Source organism: Echinops telfairi, unplaced genomic scaffold, assembly GCF_000313985.2.
Source record: "Echinops telfairi isolate 266 unplaced genomic scaffold, ASM31398v2 ScPeMD7_7469;HRSCAF=8507_0, whole genome shotgun sequence".
Taxonomy (NCBI): Eukaryota; Metazoa; Chordata; class Mammalia; order Afrosoricida; family Tenrecidae; genus Echinops; species Echinops telfairi.
The window spans coordinates 28,411,899-28,417,789 of record NW_022111372.1 but is presented as its reverse complement, the minus strand read 5'-3'; the positions used below and the strand labels follow the sequence as shown (position 1 = coordinate 28,417,789).

The following is a 5,891-nucleotide window of genomic DNA, read 5'->3' as shown; positions in this document are numbered from 1 at the left end:
AAAAAAAAAAATAATAAGATCTTCAAATTCACTCAGGTGTAGGAAAAAACATTTAACAAATGTTTGTGGCCAGTTTGTAGTAAAAACAGTTTGCAGTGACTACCAGACTAAAGATTGGTGGCCACAATCTACCCAGTAACACCCCCCCGCCCCGTTTCCTCACCTATCATCCTTAAACATTGGTCTGCGAGGTTACACAAGGAGGGAAAGTAAAATTAAAACTGACTTCATAGGCTAGTTTCAAACAAACGACAACAAAAATAAAAAGAATCCACCTAGAGGAAAGTCTGGTGATCTTTCCTCGACACAAAAAAAGTCATTTGACAATATGCAACACACATTCCTGATTAAAAAAACACAATAAAATAGCAATAGAAGGGAAATTCCTCAACACAAGAAAGGCCATATATGCAAAACCTATGACCAACGGGGATATTGAGAGCATAACCCTTTTGAATGGGAACCAGGCACTATCAACACTCTTATTCAACAATACTGGCTGGAAGTCTTAGGCAAAGCTATTAGACAGCAAAAAGAAATCAAATTAATTCCTACTAGCAAATAAGTGAAATCCAATTTGCAGATGATATATTTAAAAAATCCCAAAAATTTGGGGGGAAATTGTTGGAAACAATCGAGATTCAGGAGCATGGCAGTATACAAGATTAGCATCCGTCAGATTCCTATATACTACGGTAGAGAGCGCTGAAAAAGAAATCATGAAAACAGTATCATTTACAATTGCCATACAAAAATACTTAATAAACCTAACCAGAGAAGCTAAAGATTTGTACAAAGAAAACTACAAAATTCTTCTACAAGAAACCAAAAGATATGTACACAAATGGAAGAATACTTCATACTCCTGGTTAGGAAGGCTTAATATTGTGATAATGTCAATACAGCCCAAAGCAATTTATAAACACAATGCAATTTCTATTCAAATCCCAACTTCATTTCTTAAAGAAATAGAAAAACTAATTACTAACTTCATGAGGGAAGAGACCTAGGATAAGAGGAACAATGCAGAACGCCTCTCACTTCCCGACCACAAAATCTATTATACAGCCCTAGTAGGTAAAACAGTCTGGTACTCATACAATGATACTACATAGATCAGTGAATCAGAACCCAGAGATAAATTCATCCACCTACAGACAACTAACTGATCCTCAGGAAGGGCCAAAAAACACTAAATGGGTCTGTTAAGCCAGGTTGACTACAGAAACAAATCCAGTAACACTCATATATAATGTATAAGAGAGCTTTATATCAAGAAGTAGTTATATGTCAGGAAAACATCCCAGCCCAGTCCAGATCAAATCCTTAAGTCTGATACTAGTCCCTAAGTCTGATACAAGTCCACAGCCCCTTTTCAGACTCATGCAGCCACAAACAATGATGCAAAATGCAGGAAGATCACAGGCTGGTGGGTGAATAGTCTTGAGGATCAAATGGCAATGGAAGCATCACAGGGGTGGCGTAGCTCCCCAAGTGGATCAAAAGCTGGAAGGTGAAGCAGAAAGAGAGAGAAGTTCCCAAGATACTTCTTATGAGAAGACCACGCCCACAAGGAGGCACCATCAGACTGGGATCTTACTGACAGGCTAGACTCCCCCCATATCTTCTTATGGGTGCCATGTTGGCACACAAAAAATGGTCACAATGGAGTAAGAGTTTCTTCAAAACTGGTGCTGGCAAAATCAGATATCCCATCTTCAGGAGAATGCAACAGGATCCATACCTTACCCCATGTACAAAACAAATTCAAGAGGGATCAAAGACCTAGATGTAAAGCCCAGAGCAATGAAGCTCAATGAGAAAATAGAGACAAGCTAAAGGGCACAGACACCAGCAAACATAATGAGGGAAGTACACCTGGTAGGCTAACCTCCTGAAACTGCGCCGCAGCAGGAGACTTCATCAAGAGTAAATGAACGAGAACCCACGGAGGGGAAATGCCAACAGACATGGAGAAATGCTCATGCTTCCTAGCTATCCAGGAGATACACATCAAAACAACAACGAGACACCACCTTACATCAACAATGACAGCCAGATTTGAAAATGAAAAACATAAAATAAATGCTGGGGAGGATGTGGAGAGACTTGAACCTTCATTCACTGCTGGAGGGACTGTCTTTAGTGATTGACTAATTTCACTTAGCATAATTATCTGAGTTGATCCATGCCATTGAGGTGGTTTCCTTATTTATTTTTTTATGGAGAGAGAAATGGGCTGAGAAGAACCACTGTAGAAGATGGCTCTTCCACAAACTGCTGGGAATAGAGATGCCATACCACCTAGCAATCCTCCTCCTGAGCATATACCCTAAAGAAGAGCCCCAGCCTGAACAGACACATGCACATCCATGTTCATCATAGCACTGTTCACAACAGCAAGATAGAAAAAATCTGAATACTCATCAGGAGAAGGAGTGGATAATGGAATTTTGATACATAAACACAACGGAATTCTAGCCAATGTTAAAAAAAAAAAAAAAGGATACCATAAAGCACCTCATGGCATGGATCGTCCTGGTGACCATCACACTGTGTGAAATTACTAGTCAATGACAAAATGCAAACATTGTATGAGATCATGATTACAAAGGGGAGAATGGGGGGGGGGGGCGCGTTTCATACTAAAAGACACAGACTTTGCAGGTTACCAAGTAAAGAAAATACATGTGAGGGAAGATGCAGCCACAGCTCCAGGGTTGACAGGGATTAACTTGAGTGAAGGGGAAGACAGCAATCAATAATCCAGAAGGGAAAATCAAAGAGGAAGGGAAGCTTCTGTGGGTTTAGAAGTCGCTTAAATCACAACATGAAACTGATGATCTGAATGTAAGCCCCCACCTAACTCACAATTAAAAAATGATTACAATCAAGAAAGCTTCTTGGTGTCATTCTACTGTATTTCCCCGAAAGTAAGACATCCCCTGAAAATAAGACCTACTTACAGTTTGCCTCTCGCTGAAATATAAGGCATCCCCCTGAAAATAAGACCTCGCCAATAATAAGGCCCCCCGAAGCTACCGTAACTGGACTCTGGACCGTAGCAGTGGACGCCGTTGCGCAGTTCACCATTAGTCACAGCACAGCCAGAGCAGACAGAAGTGCGAGGTCTCTTAATTAGAGAGCCAGTGCTGCTGCCAGGACAAGCTGCTGCCTGCTGCTTGCTCTGCCCTGGCGGAGTCTGGCTGACTCACAATTAGACAGTGAGTTGCGTGGGGCAGGAGTCGGGCACATTGTGTGGACACACAAGGGTGACTAAGGTAGGGGTGAAATGTCTGATAAAGGGGTAGGAGGGATGTCTGGTGAAGGTGTTCACTGGCACAGGGGTGGGGGGAGGAGGATCACTTAAAATGGCACTGCGGTTATCACTTAAAATGACAGGAGGATCAGAAGGGGTTACAAAATGGTAATCCCCGCCCCCCTCTGATTCTCCTGTGTCATTTTGATTCCCCCCTCTGATCTTCCTGTGTCATTTTAAGTGATCCCCCCCCACCCCACCCTGATACCCCAGTGTCATTTTTTTCTACCCCTAGACATGAGTGCAAAAAGAAAAAGAAAAAGCTCTTGGGGCCAAAATCTTACTGCTTTCTGCAACGAGAAGATGTTGAGTATCTGACCGGTCCGAAAATGGAGAGCAGAGTATGGTAAGCTCATTGAACAAGTGGACAAGGGAAATGCTAAAGTGTGGATCAGGTCGGCAACCATGATTTTCCGAGCTGGAAGACCTGATCTGTGAATGCGCTGTTGATAGGCTTTGGTTGTGAATAGTGCTCAGATTCAAGAATTTGCCCTTGCAATGGCACCACAGTTTGACACAGCCCCCAAAGACATCAAAGCATCACAACACTGGCTGGAAATTTTCCTTCAGCGAAGTGAACTGTCTTTAGGAAGATCCACAACATTGTTTAGGCTGGAAGATGCTGAAGTTATTAAGGGAGCACTTGCATTCAAGTCCTTTATTGATGATGCTGACTTCTCTAAATACAATCTTTCCAACATGATTGCTATGGATGAAACTGCAGTGTTTAAGGGTCAATTATCTCAAACAACAATTGAACAGGGGGGTGCCTCCTCAGTGTACATTCCCTCCACTGCTTACAAAAGTGCACGTGTTTCCTGTATTTTGGCAATTCGTCTGGATGGCACTAAAATCATTTCTAAGGGCAAGAAGGAAAAGATTGAAAGTGTTTTGGACATTTTTATTCTTGAAACTGAAAAAGCCTGGGCCACACAAGCAGTTATAAAGAAGTGGGTCGATTTAATGCTGCCGCTTGTTATGCGAGGGAGCCAAAGAGGTCTGCTAGTCTGGGATGCAGCCAGCACTCACCACTCTAAAGACATGAAGTCATTTCTTCACGAAAGAAAAATGGATCAAATAATGATTCCCGCAGGACGGCCTATCTCCAGACTCTTGATATTGCAATAAACAAGCCATTCAAGGACAATTTGCGCATGGAAATTAATGACTACTTTGAAAATAGAGTGGAGGGAAATCAGCATGGAAACTTTGTGAAACCTAAACTGCAAGAGGTTGTGACTTGGGTGAAGAATTCATTGGAGAAAATCACTGACAGTTGCATTGCAAATGCACTACGAGCAGGCTATCTTGACAAGAAGTACTCATTTAAGGACAGTGCTATTGCTAAACATGAGAGATTTGGCCCACTGATTCTGAAAGAAATGGAGTCACAAGAAATTCACCAGGAAATTCAGGATTTGGATTGTTATGATGATGTTACAGAAGATAATGACATGACTGTCATTGAATAAATAAGTACATGTACCATAGATTGTTGTACATGGAAATAATGGTAGTAACAAGAAATTCTTGATACTGAGGTTGTTTGTCTGGTTATGCTGGTTTGTGATGACAACTACTACCATACCGTATACAGGTAATAAATTTCCCTTTTTTTGTTGTTCAACAGCAAATGTGTACCGTATTCTTCTTCATGGAAAAATAAGACATCCCCTGAAAATAAGACCAAGAGCATCTTTGGGAACAAAAATTAATATGACACTGTCTTATTTTCGGGGAAACAGGGTATTCTCTTAACACATGGGGTCGCCATGAGTCAGAATCAGCTCTGTGGCAACCAACAATAAAGGGGCTCTCTGTATTCAAACGACGTAAGAAGATCTCACTCAATAAACTTATTATGTAACCAAAGAATCTGTACCCAAAATACCTAGACTTATGAATTAAAAAAAAAGACTTCTTATTGAATCAATACAAAACTTTTCAAAGGGAAGAAAGAAAAATAAAAACACTGTTAGGCTGTCCTAGTGTGTCTGACCGTACCTAGAACAGAGGGAAGCACGGCTCAGCCCCTGCCATCCTCGCAATCGTTATGTTTCGGTTCATTGTTTCTGCTACTGGATCAATCCAATGAAAAGGGGATTGAAAATAGCAAACCCAGGAGCAGTGCTTTATAAGTAATCGAGGAAATGCCTTAGGGGTGAGGGGGACTTACTCATTTAACTGACAAGAGATGTTGCTAAGATGTCACCGAGCTACCCCTATCTACAAGCGGTCATTACCATTTCAATGTTAACCGTAAAAACCGGAAATCTCTTCCCCAAGTCAGAGATCACTCAACAGTGGGTACTTTTCTGCATAAGAACACCAACAGCTTAATGCTGGAATAAAACTTTTCTAGGCTAATCCGGTGACAAAGTCATGTCCCCGCCTTAGGACTCAGAAGGTGTGACCGCTCGCTCAGCACGTCCAAAGGCTCGACAGGCATCTACGCTGAGACGATCCAGGGGCTTGGGGAGAAACATGGAACTGGGCCCAGGGCTTCCACGGGATGGGAAGTAGCAGAAAGGTGCGCGCCCCGTCCACCCCGTCCCGCAGCCAGGCATTGCGG

The 5,891-nt window shown here is 42.1% G+C and overlaps 1 protein-coding gene across 1 annotated transcript in view; it reads right to left on the bottom strand.

Moving 5' to 3' along the window:
• MORC3 (MORC family CW-type zinc finger 3) overlaps window positions 1-5,891 on the bottom strand; it is a 52,725-nt gene that overhangs the window by 46,291 nt on the left and 543 nt on the right. The gene's annotated exons all lie outside the window — the stretch shown is intronic.